Here is a 12,900-nt window from a genome sequence, read left to right as displayed (position 1 = left end):
AACACACAAAGATTAAAGAAAAGGTCTTTAAAGGAAATGGTTATCCAGTTTCAGCTTTCGCACATAAAAGAGTGCTCACATTTTGGAATGGAACCGTCATCTCAAACAAGCAAGAACTTGGGAATAATTCCCTTCAGTTAAGTTCACCCTAGAGCTTAACCAGGCTGTTCACTGGCTCCTCCAAGTTAAGCAGAACTGTATGTTGACCAGGTATTAGATTACTTAGATTGGTTAGATTATTTCAGATAAATGACAAAAATAAACAAACAAACAAACAAAAAAGTTTTGAAGCTTTTGTCTGTAACTAAGGGATAGAGAGAACCTGAAGACTTTGGTCAAAAGGTCAAAAAATGGTTTCAAAAAATGCTATTCAAGGTCTGTGGAAGTAACCATGCCTAAAAGCTGATGTTGTATACATGTGGTTCTATTAAATACAAAAAGTTGCTTTAGCATATCTAGACCTGTTTGCTATAGATTTATCATTTCTCCTGATGAGAAAGCAGCATTGTTCCACTCAGCAGTGAATCCAGGTATCTGTCAATTTGCCAAGAAAGCCTCTCTTCAGGGAGAGGATCAGGGGCATAAGTCAAACTAAAAAGCTGCCCCATTTGTCCTATGACTCATGGCAGGTCATTTATTGAAATCTGTACTTCACAGTATCCCTTTTAAGAAGGATACATTAAGCATATTCATCCCGCACCCTTTATTTGACCTATTGTCAGAAATAAATAAAAAAAAAACAAACCCACACCAAACAATAATAAGAAGAAAGAAAAAGTATCACACTTCTGCAAAAAGACACTTCACAATTAAGATTACCAAAACACCACAGTCATCCAGTTTTAATATTAGTAAACAACCCACTACTTTATAATCAAAAGCTAAGAGTTTGCAAGTACATCACAATTCTTTGATATATAAGTCACAACAGGCATGAGAAGATATTTAAAATGCATACTTGTGAACTCCTCTGAGCTCACAGTGTCACTTAAAATCTGCATAGCACCCATGCTCAGGTCATCTACTATGTCACATCTGTAAGTTTACGTCAAAAGATTACATAAAACCCAGCCTTTTTCATTAAAACTGCTTGAAACACATTTAATAATATGATTTGACTGACTGTTCTTATCCTCACCATTTTTGCTGTTATATTGTACTCTGGTTTGTTATTCACTGGTCTAGAGTATATGATAAAAGGCAAATAAGCACATTTAAATTTTTTGGTCTGTAGTTGCCTTGGAATTAATTTTTAACTTTAAGCAGATTCCTACACAAGGCAAAATGGGTTAATAACATGCATTGGCCCAAAACCAAACACTGCAAGATATAGGTTTCCAACACTGTCAAAATATTTACAACATGTTGTGTAAGCCAGACCAGCTTTTAAATATTTGCATATTCTAAAAAAATTTAACCAAACCACATCACTTAAAGCCTTAGAGACATTTTCTTTCTGCTTCAGAGCTCGTTACTGTGCAGCATTACAATATCCATGCTAGTTCTATCCCTATTTACTAATTAGGGCTGGGTACCTTCTCAAATATTGACACATCCTGTCCACTAAGATTCACAGGACTCTACCAAGGCACACCAGTTCACAGTGGCTCAAGCAGAATCACTCACACTCCAAGGAGCACACATCAAGGCAGATTCTAGACCAAAACTATTAGAGAAATTTTGACTGTTCCCTTGCCCCAAGCAAGGAACTTTTCAGGGTAGTACATAAAGGAATGACGTTCAAGTCTCATAACAAATTCGACTGACAGCCAACCCCGGGATACAACAGCCTTTTTACTATTGACTTCAGCTTATTCCTCCCAACCTCAGTAAGCTAACTAGCCAGGTAATATTCACAGTAAGTACAGCATTCTATTCAACCACAGACTCAGAATACTTAGCTCAGTTTATCTCAGTACAGTTACATCACTGTTACTTCCTGCTTTCTTCCTTTTCATGTCCTGAGAACAATTCATTGTCACATTAAGTCAAAAGCAGTAACTAGGTTTAGTTGAAAGGAACAACGCCACTTCTTGAAGTTTTAGGGATTAAGACAGAATTTGAATTAAATCCTATGTTACAAAAAAGTTGTTCATCTCACAGACTAGTCTTCAATGCAAGCATTAGAGACTTCATTCCAGGGCTGAGGCAAAGAGTACGTCATTAAACCTTAGAATTTCTTTTAAAAAGCAGAGATCCCAAGAACCAACAAAACACTACTCTAATGTATTCGTTTGCATACATATTTGAAGTTTTTTTTTTTTTATTAGATTTGTTTAATCTGCATCTACCATTCTCCTGCCTGATTGCATGCGAAGATGCAAAGGTCCTTTTTTCAGGACCTGCTACTCCCACATTGAGAAAACCACACACCATCTCAGAAGCAGAAAGCTACCTTTTAGCTAGTTTGTATTACTCCCACAGATTCCTGCAAGCACAAGCAATTCCTGACTAGCAGCACCGCTAAGCATTTTATCCTTTGCCGTTCCATGACAAGCACAGAAGGCTCTTGTCCTGCATTTACAGGCTACCAATTCAAGTCACAGTAACCTCTAGGCACATTTTAACCACAATCACGGAAGAACAGAATTGACATAAGGACATCTTTAAGTGAGTAGCTCACTCAGCTCTAGAGAAGAAAAAGGTACCTGTACGTTGTATAAACAGGCCATGAGAACAAAACTTCTCACGCCTAACACTGAATCATCCAAACACGTCACCTGGTAAAAATAACGGGTTTACAATACTGATTTTCAGACCAAAATTCAAGTGCCCTGATACAACAAAAGAAAGCAGACACCTGCCCATTAGAAAAATATATCATCTAGGTATTTTCTGACAGTATTATTTACAAACGGTCATAGATCAAAATGTTGCCCAGAATATCACTGCACATTCAGAAAGCCATGTTACTTACTATAATGGTATTTCAAATACTAAAGGAACAAAAAAGAAAAATTAGAAAAATACAATTAAATGTATACTACAAAGTTAAAAAGAAGTTTTTGTTGTAGAAATGACTTGTGGAATATAGAAACTCTCTCATGAGCCTATGGCAGTTAAAAAAAAAAAAAAGTTAAAACACACTTCAGACCATCCACAAAGACACATACAGCTAACATCAAGCCCAGCAATCACAAATGCCATCTAATTTGTCAGCTCAATATTAACTACTGCATGCACTTGCAGCACACCCTCTTCAAAATGAGAGAAAAAACATTCAGTAAAAAAAATAATTTGAAAACAGTTTTGCCTGTCAACCATTAGTAAACTATTTCACTGCTAACTACAATTGTGCTATATATCTTCCTTTTAACACTGATATCGCTGCTTGATGTGTGGTATGCAGTTTAACCCCCCAGAGTAGTTTTTTAGTGTTTATTCTAGTATGGTACTGCCCAACGCACAGACCCCAAGCTGAAGAAAATGACTCTAGAACTGTAAACTATGTACTGAGGGGAGTTTGGAGCCCTCGAACACTGAACAGCTATGCTAAGGTTAATGCTACAGAGGATGAGGTAGCACCTGCATTCCCCTCCTACTTACCATACCTAAGCTATGGTATAGTATGATCAGAGATCTCTAAAGTGATGCTGCATTGTGCTAATTAGACATGCCCTATGCACTAATACATCCTACTGTTTAAGCCAATTCAGTCATAATTGGCAGAATATAACTCTATCTTTGAAGGCAAATTGCAAGTTTGACAAAATATAATTTCAAGCAGGTACAGGTATGAAAGAGCAAGCACATTAGCCCTTAGTGCTAATAACCTTAATAGTTAAAAACACAATTAAGAAGTTTTGCCCATGTGAAATACAGCTGTTGAACTGTTTTAGTTACGTCTCACCTTTAAGCAGAAATACAAGCCTTCTCCCCACCCACAAGAAAGCAATGAAGCAATGTTTTTATATTAGTCTCATCACAGACATATGAGAATGACCTTTTTGTTGCGCTAAAACCAGAATGAAGACTCAGTTGCTTACATAATGCAGTCTTCACTATGACTATTATAATAATGCGCTGTTAATATTTCTGACTTTTCAAAGTAGTGGAAAGGTTCTGTCTTTACAAAAGTGATGAGCAAACTCTGGAATTAAATCCAAATTAACAGAAGGAAAAAAACACCCCTATAGCAAGAGAAAACAGTCTTATGGCAACCTTTCAAGCAGTCTGTTACAAGGTCGTGGAGTGCAACAGAAGAAAACAAAAGTGTCTAGCACATACGAAGGCTCATTTTTTTACCCCAGTCTGGGTCACGTACAAATGATCAAACTTACTGAAATCGGCACAGGAAATGTGAGCAGTGGTGTACTTGTTTTAAATTATCTTAACTCATCTACGGTTTTAATCAAGAATAGCTACCAAGAAAGCCGAACATTTAAAACTACAATATTGCATCTAGTTTTCAAACGTTCAGTTTACAGAGGACATATGTCACTCGCACCCTTCTGGCTTCCTCTGCTGCTAAGGCAAAAGGATGAAGGCTCAGAAGACTAAGTCTATCAGTTTCTGAGTCACTCCAACCAGAGACAGCCAAGCAGCTGGGAAAGATGGATACAGCAAGCCAGACAGACACTGTAGACACCCAGTCTTTCTCTAACCAGGTAGCCTCGATGCACATAAAGGGGCTTCTGTCTCTCACACAGACGCTTCACTCCGGGAGAGGAGGAGATTCTTTCCACAAGCCAAAAATGGGAAAGTCAAGAGGAGAAGGCGGCAATGGCAAGACCAAGAAGCCTGACTTAGCTCTGTCATTACCAGTACTCAGGAGGCTGTGAGGCATTTAAAGCCTCACTCTCCCCCGTAGAAACACCTCCTCACACCAAATCAGCATCATTACCTGCCGTCATCATCCAGGACGCCGCAATTTCGAAGCCGGGAAGCAAAAACCCAACGGCTCGATTTCAGGTCTCCCTCCTCACCCTCTTTTCCTCCCCTCCCCTCTCCTCAAAACCCAGCGCCGTCACCACCACGGAGTGGGTCACTAAACTTCCCCGAGCAGGGAGCTCTTCCCTCCTACAGGAACCGAGCCTCCCCACAGCCAGTGTCGTCATCCCTCGGCAAGCCCCAGCCCTGCCCTTCCCCGCCAGGCGCCCTGCAAGGAGAGCTTCACCTTCCCCGCGCCCTCCGGAGAGGAAGCCCCGACGCCACCGCGGGGCTTGCGGGGCCGCACCGCCCCTCCTTCAGCTCCCCCCCAACCCCGGCACCAAACGGGGCCTTCGCGGCACGCCACGGGGCACCGGCAGCGCCGCCCCAGGCGCCACAGCTGAACCAAGCCTCCTCCCCGCGCCCGCCGGTGGGGCCCCGCCGACCGCCATTCCGCGCCCCTCCACCAGAAGGTTCCGACCAAGGGGTCTAAAACGCCGGCCTCCGCCTCAAGCCTCTCCCTGAGGCTGGGGCCCCAGGGAAGGGCGCCGCCCTCACCTGAAGCGCCGGGAACTGTCCGTCTCCTGCGCCAGCCGGCGGCGAAGAGAAGGAAGGAGGGAGCTGACAGAGACGGCGAGAGAGCGCGGAGGAACGCGAGAGAACCCCCTCCCCTCCGCTCCCCGCCGCTCCGCCGCACCGACTGCCGCCCCCCGCGCCCGCCTGGCGCGTCCGCCAATCGGAGGGGCGGGGGAGGCGGGCAAACGCCCGCCTCCCCCGCCCCTCCGATTGGCGGACGCGCCACCCGCCTAGCCCGATTAGCGACGGCGAAGCGCAGGCTCCCGCCCCGCCGCCGCCCATTGGCTCTTCGCGACTGCCAATTAACGCCGCTTCCTCGTCGAAGGCTGGGAAGGGGGCGGCGGGGGGCAAAGGTAGTTGGCGGGGGCGCGTGCTCCCCAGCGGCTGTAGGAGGCCGTTAGCCCCCAGCTCGCGGCGGGGGAAGCGCCTCATGAGGGGGCTGCGGCGCGGCGGGGTAGGTTCCTCATGGGGGGGGGGGGGGCTGCGTCTGCCGGGCAGCCTGCCCGCCCCGACCTGCTCGCCGAGAGGGCAGTGGCTGTTGGTTACGGATAGATAGGTGTATATGTACGCGGTCGGAAACGGCCGACGGTCACGCTGCGGAACGTGGCAGGGCGCGAGGTGAAGGAAAACATCTCCCCCCCTTGGCCCCGTTTCCACGGCGGGGGAAGGACGGCGAAGGAGCAGAAGATTTGGGTTTCCCGAAACGGAATCTGACCGAGCCGACAGATCCCGAAAAGAGCGAGGAGGGACTTTTTTAACGCCCGAAAGTGGCGAAGGCTTTAATTTCCCTTCAGATCAGCCCCGCCGCCTAAGGCAGTGCCCTCCGACTCCGCGGCGCGGCAATGACGGTGCTGCGTTTGTTGAGGCTTCTCCTCCGGCTCCTCTCTTGTCACAGCCGAAGCCGCGTCTCGCTGTGGGGAAGCAGCGCAGGAGTTGGCGGGCCCGCCTGTCAGCTGCCTTTGAGGCAGAGGTGGCTCAAGGGCAGAGCCACCTTTGAAAGAAGGCTGCTGATTTTGGGTGAGGCCTCTGCGCGCCGAGTTACGCCGTACTTCAGTAGTACCGCGGGCAGGACTGTTACTCCAGCCCTTGCCTATCTTTTAGACTTATTTGCTTTAGACGGAGGATTGTTTCAAGTTCCAAGCAGCAGCCGTCACGGTAACCTTATTTCGTCCCTTCGGCCTGTGCCTTCTCCTCCACCGCTTTCAGCGTTTCCCTCCCGTCTGCCCTTCTCATCACTGATCTGCCTCCAGCCTTGTCCCAGAGGACAGCCTGGTTTGAGGACGGAGCGAGCTCCGGATCATTGGGTAGGGCTGCAAAACAGTCCTAAGAGTACTTTCCTCTTGGCCATGTTTCTTATGCAAGTCTGCATATAATCAGCACAGACGCCAAGTCTTCCTGTACTCTTTCACTAAGTGCGTGACTCATTAACTTAAGGAGTTTTAAGTTCACTGGGAATTTAGATTAGCTCAGTAGGACTTTAAGACCATAGCACTGGGTTAAATTTTACCTTCTGAAGAAATGTCCTTAAAAAATTGATATGAATTAATTGCAATTAACATTACTGCAAAATTTGGTCAGGTTGGTAAGCTCTCGAAGACTTAACGTGATTCCTCCCTTCCCTAATCTCATTTTGTTCTCTCTCTCTTGGGTTAAAAGTTCACATTTTAGAGGAGGAATCTTCATTGTTTCTTCTCTCACTTCTGACCACAGATGTACTTTAGTTTTCCACACGGTCTGTCTTATTAAATATGGGATCAAGCTTTGCATAAACCAGCTTTTTTTACAGGAGATTACAAGTGATATATATAATCATAAATACAGCTCTTTCTGTATGGACACGAATCAAGCTTCCGTTTTGCCCAGAGCATTGTCAAAGCTGGAAATTCTCCCTGCCAGAACACTTAGACTTTCTTCAACCTCAACATCAAAACAGTCATTCATCTCTTTGTATGGTCAAATAATGCTCAAACTTGTTCAAAGATTGAAGAAACAGAACAGGAATTCAGTGTAAATCATAGCGCTCCCTGGTAGAACTAAGTTCATATTGTGATGAAAGGGAATTCCATTTCAGCAGAGGACAGAAGTTCAACCTGCAGCCGGTGATGGACTGACACAAAAAAACCCCAACTATTCCACACGTAGTTGATTGAATACCACCTTATGCCCCCAAAATCACATCACTGTGCACAAAACTAGTATCAATCACATATATGTTACCACCTGGGAAAACCAGGACTCACATTCTTATATTAGGCCAGTATGGGGGCAATGACTGTAAATGGGGCAAGAGGTATATATTTAGGCCCTGGGTCTGGTTGCAAAAACTATCAGACTGTTAACAAGGAAAATAGTGCCTTATTCTTCAAATCAGCTATTCCCATGCATGGACTTTGCTTATACATTATATATATACACGATATATATTATTATTTTATATATTACATTATCATGTGTGTATACATACATTGTATATATTTTATTGCTATATTTACAGACATATTTACTATATTTACATATATACTTACTATACTACTTTAAAAAAATACATATATATACATATAGGTACAGTAAATCTAGCCCTTGTGTCGCAGTGATGATGTTTTGGGAGTCCTCTTCATATGGAACTTGAACTGGTTCTGCCTTCCATGGGAAAGAAGGGTAATCAGACATGAGTAATTTACATATCAGTTTTGTACTAACTGGATTCAGATTTTAACACAACTTGAGAAAGAACAATTGTGTTTTCCAACTTTTCATTTAAACATCTTCATAATTCTATTAACATCTTTATAAATGCTATGAAACATGCTTATAAATGCTATGAAATTATAATTTTAAAGATAAAAAGTAAAGGCAGGACTATTAATTGGAAATAAAGTTCACCAAAAGACAATTTATATGAACATTTTAATTAATATTTGGAGGTTCCTTGAGGCACTGCTTTAGGGAACAGTATTTTCAAGCTGCTGAATATTCTCTTCTGGTTGCAAGATGTTTCCTGTGTTTTTTACACGCAGATGAAAAATGCCTAAGACACCCTTGGAAGTCAATAATACAATAAGAGCTATCTGAATTTTAAAAATACATTTTTAATTGTAAAGTTTTTGACCCTTTTCCAAGTGTACCACTTGAAACAATTTGGAAGCAACATTATTAGAGTCATCTTAGTCTACTTCTTGGATCAACATTATTGATCTGCCTGTGAATTACCTCTATGTGGGAAAGCAGAATTTGTCTGCGTTGGGGTTAACACACATGCTGGTGCAGTAATGAGACTTCATTACATATAGTAACACAGTTTAATGTATGTATAAATATACAGACTTGAGGCCACATGCACTGAATAAATACATACATGCACTTGAAAAACTGCTTGGGGAAATACACCTCGGTGGTTAATAAGGTACTATTTTTTTCAATTTATAAAATGTAAATTATCTTTATGCATATTCAAATAGTAAGTTTTTCTTGCAGTGAATTAAAAGAGATTACTGGTCTAATTATATCTACCATCAGTCATGCAACCTCCCAGCAGGATGACACTATTATGATGCCATAAATAATTTACTGCTATACTGAACTATACTTTAACATATTAATCATTTTAATTTTAGTATTTTGATATTTTTTTCCTAAATATTAAAATTCATTTGGTCTCTGAACATTTTCAGTTATATTCAGAATGTGACATCCTGGCAAAGATTATTTCAATCTTTTTTCTTAGAAGAAAGGCTAACTATCTACACAGCTCCGCTGGTGAGTATTTGATTTAGACTGCTAGGAACAGAACAGGAAGTTTCTGGGAAAATTAAAAAAAAGAAAAAAAAAAAAAAGAAAAGAATTCCTCTCTCATTTTAGATAAGTATCCCACGGTTATTTTTACTTTTAACACAATCTATTTTTATCTACGCTTCTCGTGTCTTTTGTTGTCCTCAGAAATTCCATGTGTCCTTTTAAGCACTATTACTTTCTCTGTAAAGAAATTCTGTCTCTTGGCTTCACTCAGTGCAAATTTTATTGGCCTTTCTTGACTCTTGCCATAACATTTTAGCATTCTCTTCAGAATGTTTATCTCTAAGAAACCCCAGGTGTTGTATATATTTATTTACATTTTAAATCTAAATTTAAATCCTGAACCATATTTTGATTGCAAATGTAATGCTATTAGTGATTATATATGCCAACCAATGACACAGAATTTCGGCATATTATATTTAATTCATGCAAATCAATGAATTTTACTATTTCATTGCCCAACTTTCACTAGGAAAGAACTTTCCATATATAAAACACGTTCTTCACTAAAATATTCATTATTATCTCCATTTTTTCCCCATTAATATTTTTAGTTAGTGTTTCATACTGTCCAAACTTTTCTATTTCACAACAATTGTCTATGACTATCTCAGATGTGAATGATACGCTTTTAATAGGTACAAACTTTGAGCATAGAAAGTCATACGTCAAGAGGAAGATATCCCTGTGTAATCATAACAATTCAGAAAGTTCTGGCATGGACTGCTTCAAGTATGGAGAGTTTCTTTTAGTTTGCCTAAGCTTTGATGGCAGCTTAAAATAAGCAAAAAAAATACAGTCTAGCACAAACAACTTCCTACTATTCAGTAAAAACAATCAGTTTTTCCAAAATACTCACTTATGTTCCTATTTCCTCTTAATAATCAAATTTTTAACAAACTTGTAGCTAAAGTCAGCTTTTCCCAGCTATATGCATTGAATTTATTTTCTGCAGAGAATAGAAGAATAAAGTTTTTGTTTGTTTTTGTTAAGGAACCCTACAGGTTAGCATAACTAGCTATGAACACCAGTGTTATATTTTGATACCTATGCACCAGATGGCACAGAGTCCTTCTCGCTGACCTGAAGGCTTGAGTGAGCTATTTTATAGAGCAGGCACAAAATATAAGCTGCTTTCTGTTTTGTCCACCGAAGTAAACTGAACAGTAACTACTTCACAAACAGCACTAGTTTATAATGACAGAGTAAAGTCCTTTCTTTACGACAGATAAATGAGCTCTGCCTGACATGTTCTGCTGCTGAAATACAGGACTATATATCTTCTGTGAAATGTCTATTGTTTTGCTAAGTTTATAGCAGGAAGTGAACCAGGAGACAGGGACGTTTTAGGCAGAAGTTCTATTGTAAAGCCAACAGCAACAAAGTAGCATTAGGGATAATACTGTTTCTTTTATTCTAATTAAGTTCCTAAAGACACATAAAGAAGCTATTCTGTGGGAATCTTATTAATTCCTTCCATGTCAAAGAATTAATAGGGAGAAAGGTTAGTGCCCAGGAAGCAAGCCCCACTATTCAACTCTAGCAATAAGCTCCTTCTACACTGATGTCATTATAACAATTCCCATAGCTGTTTAGAGCTTGTCTATTTAATTCCTCATACAATACTGTCGTTATGCCAGCGATCACTTCAGCATATGAAGAACAGTATTTAAGGACTGAGACACACATTTATTTTAGCTCTGCCTGGCAAGTTATTATACTAGCTGAAGTCAGAACTTTTGAGAACTGTTATTTTTGATTTATTTTGCTCCACTGAAAGCCAAACCAGTTTCTTTATCCTACAGTTAAATACATTTGGAGGATGATTGGCCCAGGGCCATGGTTAGTTACTCAGAACTAAGAGCCTGAATGCTTGCAGTCACTCAGATTTAAGCCTACTTAAGCCCTCTCAGTCAGAGGTAAAAGAGTCTTTAATCTTTTGGAGAATTAGGCTCTGGCACAACAAGCTACCTTACCTTTCAATAAGAGCATCCACACAAGGTTTAACATCTTTTATTATACATGTTAGCATCTCACCTTTAGTCGGTTTGCCTTAGCTCCTATAGTAGAGGCATGCCTCAAGTGGTGTACAAATCTCTCTAATCACTCCAGTTCCAGCTGATAGCAGAGCACGCCCCAGGCTGTTATCGGTTTGTACACCACTTTGTACCATTAGTTCTATCCTACTACTGCAATAGATTGAGTTAAGGACACAGGAGTGAAAGGTTTAAGATTTTATCTCCGAGTAGGCAATTAAAGTTTTAATTTCCAGTTTCTCTTTCTCCTTACCAGATATTCACCTTTATCTTCCAAGGCCATGTACACACAAGCATCTCACAGGCTGATATCCACATATTACCCTCCTCTCCCTTCCCCATAACTGTTAGCTATGACTGCTTTTGTCTCCTTGTCATCCTCCCATTTCTGAGCCTGCAGACAAGCTGCTTCATGCACAGACCAAACTCTCATTCCAGCTAACACAGAACTTGACCCTTATTCAAATTCTGTCAAAGCAGCATTGTATTTTTCAACAGGTCTTACACAGAAAAAATAGATATTACATAGCTATGGATGTTCCTAATTTTGAGTTTCTCAAGAACTTTTCACTTGTGTATATGAGGCTTCAGGTTCTTCATAGAAAAGGAAGACTACCTACTTGCTTACAAGCTTCTGAGGGTTTGTTTGTCACTGATAATCAGAAAGCCAATCACAGTCACCTAGAATTTCATGTTATTTCAGTTTCGCTCCTTAAAACTCCCTTTGCATTCGTAGGTTTTTCATGTATTAGAAGTGAAAATAACTTCAAACTCCAACCTCTGCAAAAAGCCTGTTGGAAAGGGAAGTGAGGAGAAAGCAGTCCGATGTATCTAAATCGCTACTCTATTGTTTTTAAAAAGAAAGTGGAATGGGATCAGGAAGAGAGAGTCACTGTTATCTAACAGTCTCTTTGACTTTTTGCTCTTTAAAGAGCATTACTGAATTCATGTTTGGGTCAGCAGGATAAATTACTAGCAATACATTGGTTGGAGATTTAACTGTGTAAAATGTGACATCAACATTTGAAATCTAAATTCTAGCTCTGAGATTAAGTACTATATAGCCAAAGATTCCTATTGAAGCTTTTTAATTCCCTCTCTCCCCTCCCATTAGTAATACTTTAATGTTTTGATTTTGAGGTAGTAATGATAATTTACTAGATATTTTACAGACATATTTCATCCTCAAGTGTTTGAAATAGGCTTTCCCAATACTACAGTGGCCAGAGAGGAGGATTTGCTCGTTCCAAATTGATAGCTCTGCAACAAAAATATTTTCCTTATAAAATACTGCTCTCCAAATACTGTATGTGAATGAAATATATCTGCTACACACTGGGACAGAAATCCTTAGTCTTGGAAAGCAATAGCAAGACTTTCCCTGATTTAACATGATGACAATTTTTCAGAAGTCGGGACTGGAAGACATTCATTATCATACTGAGTAATAAGAGTGCAAGCTCAAATGAGTTGACCCTTTCCAAGTCATTAGAAAAACCCCAAACAATCAAATAAAAATATTCAATATTAGTAATATTACAGGTAGTGCCATTCCTATTCTGTCCTGTCAATGTGTTCTGCAGGCCCTGGTTCAATTCACTGCCTAGCTGTAGAGACACGATTG

General features: G+C 40.8%; 1 protein-coding gene across 2 annotated transcripts in view; it reads right to left on the bottom strand.

The window, feature by feature from the left end:
• Positions 1 to 5,580, bottom strand: part of PACSIN2 (protein kinase C and casein kinase substrate in neurons 2) — a 63,764-nt gene extending 58,184 nt beyond the window's left edge. For both annotated transcript variants that reach the window (XM_074154459.1, XM_074153675.1), the window contains exon 1: positions 5,428 to 5,580. The gene's annotated coding sequence lies outside the window, so the exon portion shown is untranslated. The remainder of the gene's footprint in view (positions 1 to 5,427) is intronic.
• Positions 5,581 to 12,900: the final 7,320 nt, after the last annotated feature.

Source organism: Numenius arquata, chromosome 1, assembly GCF_964106895.1.
Source record: "Numenius arquata chromosome 1, bNumArq3.hap1.1, whole genome shotgun sequence".
Lineage (NCBI taxonomy): Eukaryota > Metazoa > Chordata > Aves > Charadriiformes > Scolopacidae > Numenius > Numenius arquata.
Note: the sequence above shows the minus strand (reverse complement) of the source record. Positions and strands in the feature narration are given on the sequence as shown.